This window comes from Macadamia integrifolia, chromosome 13 (genome assembly GCF_013358625.1).
Source record: "Macadamia integrifolia cultivar HAES 741 chromosome 13, SCU_Mint_v3, whole genome shotgun sequence".
In the NCBI taxonomy this organism is placed as follows: domain Eukaryota; kingdom Viridiplantae; phylum Streptophyta; class Magnoliopsida; order Proteales; family Proteaceae; genus Macadamia; species Macadamia integrifolia.
The window spans coordinates 26,036,613-26,049,174 of NC_056569.1; positions in this window are offsets into that span (position 1 = coordinate 26,036,613).

Sequence of the window (12,562 nt, forward strand, 5' to 3'; positions counted from 1 at the left end):
TTTTACTAAAATTCAGAAAATAGTATATTAATAATATAAATATCTACATGATTTAATTCCCAATATACCCGGAATAAAAAGATTGCAAAAAATATCTAGACATTTACGGCATTGGCATCGGCATCGGCATCGGCATCGGCATTGGCATCAGTAGAGGATAAAACACTCAACATTTTGACTTAAAAAATCACCTTAAATATTGCCATCAGTAGATTTTTAATAAAAAAACCTAAAAATAAAAGAGACTAAAAGAAAGGGGTAGCTATTTCAAAAGTCATTTAAATAAAGTTCACACATTGTGATACGATTCAAATAGAGAAGGATCCACTCGACACATCAATTGGGGATGTGGCACCATCTACTCGGGCAATGACAGAGGCACGACGCTCTCAGTGACAAAAGAGACGCCCAACGGTTCTGAAGAATTATGAATAGGAGACCACAACATGTGATTTCTGTAATTTTGTTGGGACGAGATCCCATTTTGATACGGCTGTAATGGCCATTTGGCTATATATAAATGGTAGGGTATCGGGTGTAAGGGGTATGCATAATATAAATATCCTTCGTTCTCTCTTTTCTTTGGAGGTGGCTAACCTCGAATTAGCCTCTAAGGCCTTATTGGTGTCCATTGCCACCGGGAATGTGTACTGTTAACTATCATTGGTGCTTTCATTGAGAGATTTCCATGGCCGACGGCAATGTTTTCATCACTTGGATGATGCTGTTAAACACTTTGGTTAAATAGCAGTGGCTCACAGTGAGCGTTTAGATTGCCTTCAAGCTACCATCACCACCAACAACAATCCTTCGCTGATCTGGCTCTACGATTGGCGACCATGGATGGATGACTCGAGCAAGCCCTACGACCACCAAATGCTCCACCAGAAGTGTGAGCGTCAGGGTTGTCCACACTGGTCTCCTCTAGGTCATCACTACCAGCTCTGGCTAGCCTAATCAAGGCATGCATCGTCCGAATCGACTTTCCGTGCTTCAATGGAGTTGATCCGAGTGGCTGTGTCTTCAAGGTGGAAAGGTTCTTCAATTATCACGGAACTTCTGATGATTAGTGCCTCTTGATGGCGTCCTTCCACATGGAAGGTCAGGCACTCCAATGGTTCCAGTGCATGTACAAATCATCTCAATTCTCAACATGGGTGGCCTTCACCCGAGAGTTAGAACTCCGCTTCGGACCCTCAAAGTTTGGTGATCCACAAGCAACTCTTGCTAAGCTCACGTAGACCACTACGGTGGCCGATTACCAATCTCGCTTCGAGACGTTCCCAAATCGGATTGATCGGATTCCTCCTTCCTTTCTGGTCAGCTGGTTCATCTCTTGTTTAAAGGGCAACATTTGAAACGAGGTGATGGCATTCCAACAGACCAATATGGAACACGCAGTGGGATTGGCCCTTCTACAGCGAAGTTCCTTGAGGCTCTGCGTTCTATATCACGACCTCAATTCACTCGCCTTGCATTGCTTCCTACACCTCATCCTACTTCAACGGTGCTTGAACTACCTGCTCCACCTTCTCATATATCGATCAACTGCCTCACGCCCACTGAGTTGCAACAACAGAGAGAGAAAGGGCTCTATTACAAATGTGATGACAAATATGCCCCAGGTCACCACTGCAAGACCCACCAGCTATTCTTATTAGAATATGAAGATGGGGATGAACAAGCTGAACCCCCTAGATGGAATGGCCAATGATGAGTTGGAACAGGCTCCCACCCTAGAGACGGTAACTACTGGTGAACTCTCCTACCACTCCCTAGTGGGAATGTAATCGTCGACTACCTTGCACCTTATTGGTTACATTGACGGGAAGCCCATTCAGGTCCTGGTCGATGGTGGAAGCATCCACAACTTTATTCAGAGCCGTGTCACGAAGCATTTAGGCCTGGCAGTGGAAACCGCACCTAACATCACAGTTATGGTGGGCAGCGGTAGCCGGCTAATGTGCAAAGGATTGGTCCAATAGCTACAGGTAAAATTGGTCAACCACCCAATTCAAATTGATGCTTTCATATTACCTCTGTTTGGTGCAAATATGGTTTGGGAGTGCAATGGTTGGCACAGCTTGGGCCTATGCTATTTTATTATAGTAAGATGACACTGGAGTTCCATGATGAAAGGCGACATGTCACCTTGGTAGGCAATGCCTCACAGGGGCTATGGAGCTGTAGTACCATAATGTCCGATGGATGCTTGACACCGGGGTAGTTGTAGCTCTGTACCAGCTGGAGTTGTAGTCTATGGAGCAAGATCAAGATGGGGACAATATGGAAATCAAATCTCTGCTTGGAACATATGAGTTGGTCTTCGTTGAGCCTCCAGGACTATCATCCCCAAGGCCTCAAGATCACGCAATTCATCTACAACCAGGCATATCACCCATTAATGTTCAGCCCTATCATTACCCTCACTCCCAAAAGACAGAAATAGATCATTTGGTTTCTAAGATGTTAACGGCTAGAATCATTCGACCAAGCACCAGTGCCTTCTCATCACCAGTCCTTCTCGTCTAGAAAAAAGATGGCACTTGGCATTTCTGTGTGGACTATCACACTCTGAATGCTGTTACCATAAGATACCGTTTTTCCATCCCCACAGTTGATGAACTGCTAGATGAATTACACAAGGCCAACTATTTCTGTAAACATCATCTCCATTCGGGTTATCACCAAATACGAGTGCGAGCCAAGGATGTACACAAAATGGCATTCCACACACATGATGTCATTATAAGTTCCTTGTGATGCCCTTTGGCCTCACCAATGCCCTCTCAACTTTCCAAGCCACTGTGAACTCTATATTCCGCCCTTACCTACGCTGCTTTGTGCTCGTGTTCTTCAACGATCTACTAATTTACAGCCCAACATGGGAGGCCCACATGACACATCTAAGGACGGTTTTACAAGCATTACAGGCACATAATCTTTATGCTAAAAGGTCTAAGTGTGCATTCGTCCTATGCTCTATAGAGTACTTGGGCCATATCGTTTCCCCTCAAGGAGTCTCCATAGACCTGAATAAAATTTCAGCAATGTTGGAGTAGCCAACCCCCAAATCCTTGCGGCAATTGAGAGGATTTTTGGGCCTCATGGGATACCACAGACAGTTCGTGCATCGCTACGCCCATGTGGTCGGACCCTTAACGGATTTATTGAGGAAGGGGGCCTTCTCATGGATAGCTGCTGCCCAGGCAGCCTTTGAGGAATTACAATGGGCCATGACCACCGCCCCAGTGTTAACCTTACCGAATTTTTCCTTGCCTCTCATAGTAGAAGTGGATGCCTCAGGGGTAGGCATTGGGGCTTTATTGTTGCAGCAAGGACATCCAATGGCTTATTTTAGCGAAAAGCTCTCTCCCAAAATGTAGGTCACCTCCACTTACATACGAGAAATGTATGCCACTACACAATCAGTCTTACGCTGGCGACAGTACCTTCTTGGGAGGAAATTTCTCATCATGACTGATCAGAAAAGCCTAAAAGGGCTCACCAACCAAACTATCCAAATGTCAAAGCAACAACACTGGCTCTCTCGACTTCTTGGGTACGTGTTTGAGATCGTTTACTGCTCAGGAAAAGACAATTCTGCAGCCGATGCCTTGTCTTGTGTCTCTGCAGAATCAGCAATATTGTTTTCCTTCTCTGGACCAGTTATTGACTTCCTAGAAAAGCTATGAGATGAGGTGGCTACCAATGTTGAGCTCCAAGCTATTTGCACGGGATTAGCTTAGGATCCAGACCGATACGAGGGCTACTATATGCGTAATTATTTGTTGTATTATCAACAGAGGTTAGTGTTGCATCTAACTCCCCATTAAGGGAGAAATTCCTTTATGAATTTCACTCATCTCTAGTAGGTGGGAATGCGAGATTTTTGCCACTTATAATAGGGTCACGTCCAACTTGTATTGGAAAGGGATGAGAACTTACATCAAACAATTTGTGGCTACGTGCATTATCTATCAACATACCAAGTACCTTACCACCTCTCCTACAGGTCTGCTACAGCCCCTCCTAATTCTCAGTCAGGTGTGGGAAGACAAATCTATGGATTTCATTATTAGGTTACCAAGCTTGAAGGGGAAGACAGTGATTCTGGTCGTAGTTGACAGACTAAGCAAGTACGCCCTTTTTTGTGCCCCTGTAAGCCATTTTACTAGTCACAAGGTCACAGAGACGTTTGGTTAAGAAATTATTAGACTTCACGGCCTACCTTAGTCCATAATGAGTGATTGCAACCTACTCTTTATCAGTAAATTTTGGTATGATCTCTTCTAACTTCAAGGAATGACCCTCTCCATGAGCAGTGCCTACCACCCCCAGTTGGATGGCCAGACCGAAGTCTTTAACCGATGTCTTGAGATGTACTTAAGAAGTTTTGTGTTTGATGAACCCACCCGGTGCTCAAATTACTTGCATTGGGTAGAGTATTGGTACAATACTGCTCATCATATAACAGCGGGAATGAGTCCATTTTAAGCGTTATATGGACGATCACCTCCAACTCTGTCCAGATACATCCTAGAGACTTCCCCAATTGCAATAGTAGACTAGGAATTACAGGGTAGAGACGAGGTACTCTGAAACCTGAAGCTGAACCTCTCTCATGCCCAAGCTCGCATGAAAACACAGGCTGATAAATCTCACATGGAAAGAGAGTTTGAACCGGGAAATTAGGTCTAAGTGACACTCCAACCGTATCGCCAACGTTCGGTTGCTCAACACAACCACCCGAAACTAGCAACCACCCGAAACTAGGTTGACGTTTCTTCAGGCCATTCCTAGTTCTTAAGCGAATTGGCAAGGTTGTCTATAAATTGGAGCTTCCAGTAGCATCTCCCCTTCACCCAGTCTTCCATATATCACTATTAAAAAAATGTGTTGCGGATCACATAGCTCAAATCACTCCCTAGCCCCTACACACTATTGAAGAGTATGTGACTGTAGTACCCGCAGCTATACTGGACTCACAGTCTATATTAAGACGAGGTCACATAGTGAACCAGGTCTTAATACAATGGAGTGATATTCCCCTTGAAGAGACATCTTAGGAAGACACGGAGGCACTGCGACAAAAGTTTCCACACATGAACCTTGAGGATAAGGTTCATCAAGAAGGGGTGGGTGATGATATGATTCAAATAGGGAAGGATCCACTCGACACGTCAGTTGGGTTTGTGGCACCATCTACTCGGGCAACAACAGAGGCACGATGCTCTCAGCGACAAAGGAGATGCCCAACGGTCCTAAAGAATTATGTATAGGGCACCACAACATGTGATTTCTGTAATTCTGTTGGGACGAGATCCCATTTTGATATGGCTATAACGGCCATTTGCCTATATATAAACAGTAGCGTATCGGGTGTAAGGGGTATGCATAATATAAATCTCCTTTGTTCTCTCTTTTCTTTGGAGGTGGCTAACCTCGAATTAGCCTCTAAGCCTTATTGGTGTCCATTGCCACCGGCAATGTGTACTATTAACTATCACATGGACTCAAGAATGAAGTCCTCGAGATTGAAGCTCGTGAAGAAAGGTGTCAGAAGGGGTTCGTGCACCCAGTAAGTTAGAATGTCTATTAATAAAGAAGGACGAATTAACCAATCCTTTTCCTTCTTGGGATAAAATTATAATTAACAAAAATATATAATTATATATATATATATATATAGTTTAGGGTGGACCTTGGTGCAACAATGAAGGGTGCTCCAAGTGAAATCAAAGGTGTGGGTAGAAGGTCACCATTGCCCCATAATACTTAATACAAGTTGAGGTAATAATTGCACATCTGCAATTGTGAGAAATCCTTGAAACCCATCTCCTTGATCATTATCTGCAACTAAGCACGTGGTACGTTTTTAAATCAAGAAACAACCTTTCTATAAATCAAGTGTAAGATTGCATACATTATGACCACCTAGACCCCATAGTGGTGAGAGCCTTATGCAATGATTGCGACTTGTTAGCTCAGTTTTTGTTAGTCCATCCTAAGATCATCTCTAAGTTTTGACTCTCAACAAGTCGGCAGTTAAAGCCATATTTTAATAAACATTTTCTCCAAACGATAGTGTATTCTAGGGCAAGAAAATTTTAGTGTGTAATATTTATTTTAAATTCGGGAAAAACAAACACAGCAAAAAATTTTGGATCTAGTTAATATATTCAATGAAGCCCATGGAGGAAAGAATAATAAAGAAAAAAGAAGAGAGGAAAAAAAAAAAAAGATGGAGAAAGCTCTGCAACAAAGATAACGGCCTATCTTATGGTGAATCAAGCTATAAGGGAAATTCGAAGAGAATACAAAACAATAATGAAAACTCAAAACTGCTAGGCACCAAGGCCAACTTGGAGAAAATCAGAATTACTAGTACACTCCTAATCAACGGAAGACCTTGATCAACGTAACACCAAGGAAAAAAGTAGGAGGATGAGGCTTCAGAGAATCTTGAATAGTTTTTCTGGTGAATAAATAATATTTTAAATTCTTAAGACGGAAAAAAATTACAAGGCAAAGTGGCTCTAGAAAAATAAGGCCTAGACAAATAAGGAGAAAAATAATACGAACAAACAAACTTAACACTGCTGAATGAAAACTAGATCAACCCAAAAGGAGTAACAATTTTTGGAGCGACAACTCACGCTATGGTCATCCAAGTGGCATTAGATTTTTCAATAAATCGAGTGAAGAAAATAAGAGGTAAACTTAATATGGTGACTCTTCCTCCTAATCAATTGAGCGAAGAAAATTAGAGGCAAATCTAATACAATGATTCTTCCTCCTAACCCAAACAGAATATTTTAGTGTCTTCCCAACATGATGAATCACCTCCTCAGTATGCATCAATTCAAGATCTTCCACGGGAGAGAAAAAAACTAGGGAGGCTATGTGCCAGTCCTAAATATGAAGGAATGATTTTTCCTTAGTCTCCAAATTGACCCTATACAAAATCGGGTTGTCATCCACATTTACAACCCGATACACAACACCAAGAAAGGTAGAAACAAGGGATATATAACATTAAATCACCCATTCAAAATGATATATCACGAGGAAAGAAACCACCTGGATCTCCTATTATTGCTTTTACTGGTGTTGGAGATATCCAATCTGTTCTTATGATGGAGCTGCTGGCTATTTACAGAAGATTTCTATTTGCATTAAGAGGGGCTTGATCAATATCTCTATTCAGATAGATTCTAAGTTGGTAATGGATATGATCAATAGGTTTATTAAAGGCCGATGGGATGCTTAGGTTCTAAAAAATAAGGTTCTTTATATTCCCATTGTCCTTAGCTCATAAAGATTTATACATGTTTGGAGGGAAGTGAAATAGTTAGCTGACTGTTCATAAAGATTGAAACATGTTTGGAAGGAAGTAAACCAGCTGGCTGACATCACAACATCTTTTCCTTCGAGTATGGAAGTAGTCTTTCTTTATTATTTTTGTTATTAATTGTTGTGGCAGCGATCTATCCCACTTGGTTTATGGGACTTCTTTCCCTTCATTTAGGCATGTCTAACGAAGGATAAGGTTTGCAATATTTTTATATATTTCTTTTTGTCATTTTCTTATCACGACAAATACATTTACCTATAAAAAAAAATTAATAATTTGTGACACCCATAGGGCATCCCACTCCGTAGCAATACAGAAATTTCTGTGGGGTATTCTTCCCAGTCAAATTCAATGATCGCATCTATTAACTACATTTGATTTGATATCCTTGAAGTTTCATTGTGCTTGTTTTCATTCATGCTTGTAAAGATGAGCTGATTGGCCTTTTATCTCTATGATTGGATATTTGTGCACGCACTCTCATTCAATCAGGCACTGGCATAGTAACCACACAACCAGATAACATTCTTTCTCCCATGCCAAATATACATCATCACCGCTAGAGGATACAAATCTCCAAAGGGCTTATGACACTGATTAATTAAATTTAAGAAGCATAATGCTTATGGCAGTAGAAAAATTATAAAATTTATTTATTAAATTAATTAAATTATCTAACATATATGAGTATCTCTTGTTTATTTCAGCATGACTTTGACTTTTGAGAGGCGTGCGCATATTGTGGGTTCCTTTATATGTGAAGCACATTTTGATCATGAAAAAGTCGTAATTATATTTGAGAGTCCAACAATATATATATGATTTTTCAATTTTGGGGTATATTTTGTTTGTTCATTCATATGGTTCCTTGTTTTACCTGTATGATAGAGGAATAATCCCACATCAAATGTAGGTGTATGATTAGGCAATTAACCTATTTTTCTAATGGTGAATGTGTGATACCCTACTTTTTAAACTCGGTCTAATTACCTGATTGGTTCGATTTGGACTTGCAGAACTTGTACCTGAGCGAATCAAGGCGAGTACCTTATGGAACATGATTGCAAGGGTGACTTTGAACTCGGGTTTGCCAAATGAGTTGGAGTCCATGCCTATTGAAGTCCACACGCCTAAGCTGTGCACTTGCACGTATCATCGGGCCATATACGCACAATAAATGTACGTGGCTGTATTTTATGTTAAGTACGCATGTTAATCGATTTTCAATAGCGGAATGCGTGTTGGGGCCGAGCCCCATCGAAAATCCCAATGATTCGGCTAAGTTTTGGTCAATTGGTGGGTGGTCATAGATGGATTAGACCCACCAATGTGACCTACTACTCTGATCCTTAGATATTTTGACCCTCCTAGAAAAAGCATTTATTATCTTTCTTTCTCCACATTTATTGTTTTACACAGTGGGTGAGAAAAGTAAAGAAGAGAGAGAAAATAAGGAGAAAGAAAGGAAGAAGAAGGAAGAAATGGGGGAGAAAATGCTCATTGTGCATCGCCGAGGTAGAATCTTTCGATTTCGAAGCCGGATTAATGATCCTCAACTCGAGATCTATGATTTGAAGTGAGTAAAGTCCATATTCCTTAAACCTTTATGAAATCCTAAGTGAAACCCTTCGATTTGAATAGCAATTCTTTAGATCTTGTGATTATCTCTTGAGAATGTGAATCTAAGGTTTAATAAAGGTCCTACATGTTGTTTATGAAGGATTTAAAGAAAGGTTTACAAGATTTGTGAAGCATTTGTTGATCTCTTGAGCTAAAGAGAAGATTTGGGGTTTTAAGGTGTTCTTGAGCAAAGAGGTAAGATCCATACTCAAGATTTTGGATCGACCTTAGATCTAGATTGAAATCATGATTTGGAGCCTTAGATTTGTGGAAAATGTGGTCGAATCGACCTGTATTGTTTTTCCCAAGGTGGGGTAAAGAATGGGAGAGAACAGTAAAATCTCAATTTTAATTGGTGGGTGCTTAGGAATGGTCAGACCCACCAATCCAGTGCCCGCCCATCTTAGGTGGGTTGCTGGCTCGACTGGTGAGCAAGACTCGTGGGTGACCTGGCTTGCTGCTCCTGGCCCGCTAGCCCAATCAGAGCTACTAGCTCGATAGTCGAGCAAGTCCAATGGGCGACTGTGAGGGTAGCGGTCTAAAGAGATGCGTATGTATTCCTCCCTTTGTGGGGGAGGAAAAAAATGCTTGCATTCATTCCATCCTCTCTCCTCTCTTTCTCTTTCTTGAGGAGGGGTGTGTCGTGTGTGCATACCCTGCAGGCTTTGCACCACCATATCGCCGCTTAGAGATACATGGAGACCTACTTCACAATAGTGTAAAATTTATCATTCGAGACAGGGATTTGATGATGATCTAATACAGGGATCGGGATCATGCAAAAGGGGTTTGGAGTCACCACCTAAGATTATAGGCCTAGGACCCAGGGGTGGGCCCAATTCCTAAGAAGAGGGCCCAAAAGTTGGTATGGTCCAGAGATTTAGGGCAAGTATCAGGTTGTAAAGTTAGGAAGGTGTTAAGCACCCAATCTATCTGGTTCAACCTGTCTTCCTACTAGATGCTTTAGAATGAATATTTTTCACAATTATTCCTATTCCACATATATGGCTAAGTTATCACACATATGTATATTGACTGAATTTAAATGATTATATACAATAAAAAAGGTCAATCTAAAGTCTACATTATACTAATTTGGATAAGAAATCATATCTGTGCTTGACCCCTATTTCGGGTCAAGAGGGGTGGGACCCCGATTAATCTCGGCATGAGCTATTTTTTAAATTCTCCTGGCTCAGTGGAAGATGATCTTGACCTCCACCTTCCTTTCTCTATAGATATTGACTATGGTGATATTTGGATAGGGTTCCGGCCACTTTTGGATTTTGGGCCAGGGTATCGATTCAGCAGAGCTTCCACTAGAGATAAGCTACTTCTGAAGTTTTGCTGAGGTGTCAATTTGGCAGAGCTTCAGCTGGGAATAGACTATAGGAGGGATAGGATGAGGTGGCACTCCGGCAGAGCTTCCACTAGGGATAGGCTAATCCTAGGGATTGAGAAACTTTGAAGATCTATAGAACACTTCGGATCTTATGAAGATAACCACGAAGACTGGAAGAACCTCAAGGGGGATGGGAGACTAAGGGGAAATTTTTCTAAAGCAAAATCTCACTCAAAGAAGACAAAGGATTGAGAAGTTTCGAAGGCCCGAAGAACAGTTCGAACATCCGAAGAATACTTTGGATCTTATGAAGATCTCTCCGAAGACTTGAAAAATCTCAAGGGGGAAGGGAAGGAGAGAGGGCAGAGCTTCTCTCTCTAGGATGCTCACTTAGAGGCTTGGATCTTGTGGTGTGTTGGCGCAAAAAACCAAAGGGAGGGGGGTATTTATAGGATTCTTGAACCAATGGGGAGAGAAAGGGAATTCCCTTGGCCAATGGTAGGAAAAAGTGGTTTTTTTAAGCCAATGAGAAGAAATAATGAAAATTTGGGCCAATGGGATGGTAGATAGTTTTTTTGCACTAATAGGAAAAGTGAGTCTTTTTTTTGGGCCAATGAGGTGAAAATATTCTTTTTCTAGGCCAATAGGAGGTTGCGGTGTAGGGTATGCTAGCAGGACAATGTAAAATGTATAAGCGGGTGAAGAAAATATCTCTTAACCCACCAGGTCAGTGGAACTCAAATCCCTGCCATTGATGGTGGCACACAAGGATGGGCAAGGGTGCACAGGGCATGCTTGGGTGCATGCGGGAGAAGGGTAATGGGAGCACATTGGCTGGCAGGGTGCATGCGGGCTGGCCTAGGTACGTGCGCAGGCTGCCTGCGTGTGCTTTAGGGCGCAGCTGCTGCAGTGCGTAGGTTGGTGCACGTGTAATCACCTAATTTTGTCACCCCTCCTGGCTATGATGAAATGCGGATCTTGGACGTGACTTCTTACTTCCAATCAACAGAGATGATGATTGACTAAGAAACCCTGGAAACATCCCTATGAGGGTAGCGGCCGGAGATGGACTGAGATGTCTCTCTTCCCTTGGGGGGAAAAAGACTTGCTTCCCGACCTCTCTCCTCTCTCTCTCTCTTTCTCCTTCATGTGAGGGGAGGGGTTCGTGACGTGTGCTTTTCTTATGGGCCCCGTACCATCGTGTCATTGCTTGCAGATACGTGGAGGCCCATTTCATAAGAGTGTAAAATTCATCAATTGATATGGGGGTTCGATGATGGTCCAATACGGGGATCAGGATCATACAAATGGGGTTTGGAGTCGCCACCTAGGGTTATGGGTCTAGGACCCGGGAGTGGGCCTAATTCCTGAGAAAAGGGCCCGAAATTTGTTCTGATCTAAAAATTTAGGGTAAATGTCAGGTTATAGAATTGAGAAGGTGTTAGGCACCCAATCTGCCCGGTTCAACCGGTCTTCCTACTAGATGCTTGAGAATGAACATTTTTCACAATTATTACTATTCTACATGAATGGCTAAGTTATCGCACATATATACATTAATTGAATTCAAACTACTATATACACTTAAAACAAGGTCTATATAAAGTCTACATGATAATAATTGGGTTGAGAAACTATACCTGAACTTAACAGCCATTTCGGGTCAAGAGGAGTGGGCCATTGACTAGTACCAGTTTGGACTGTCTTTCGTGATTTCTTGGCTTAGGGGAAGATGGTCTTGATGTCCAAGTTTCTTCTTTGAGAGATGCTGATTGTGATGGTATTTGGACAGAGTTCCGGCTAGGAACAATTGTTTTTCGTATTGGGTTCGGACAGAGCTTTAGCTAGGGAAGGTTATTTCCGGATTTGGATTCGGACAAAGCTTTAGCAAGGGAAGGCTATTTTCATGTTTGGATTCAGATAGAGCTTCGGCTAGGGAAGGCTATTTTCAAATTTGGATTTGGACAGAGATTCGGCTGGGGAAGGATATTTCCTGGTTTGGATTCGGATAGAGCTTTAGCTAGGGAAAACTATTTCTGGGTTTGGGATGAGGTGGCACTCTGGCAGAGCTTCTGTTGGGGATAGGCTAGGGGAGGGTTAGGCTAAGGTGGTACTTCGACAGACCTTCCACAAGGAATGGCTATTTCTGGAAAGATTCTAGGGGCATTCGGACAGGGCTCCCGCTAGGAATGGCTATTTCTGAAAAGAAACGGGCTGACCTAAAAATGGAATGAAGAACTCTA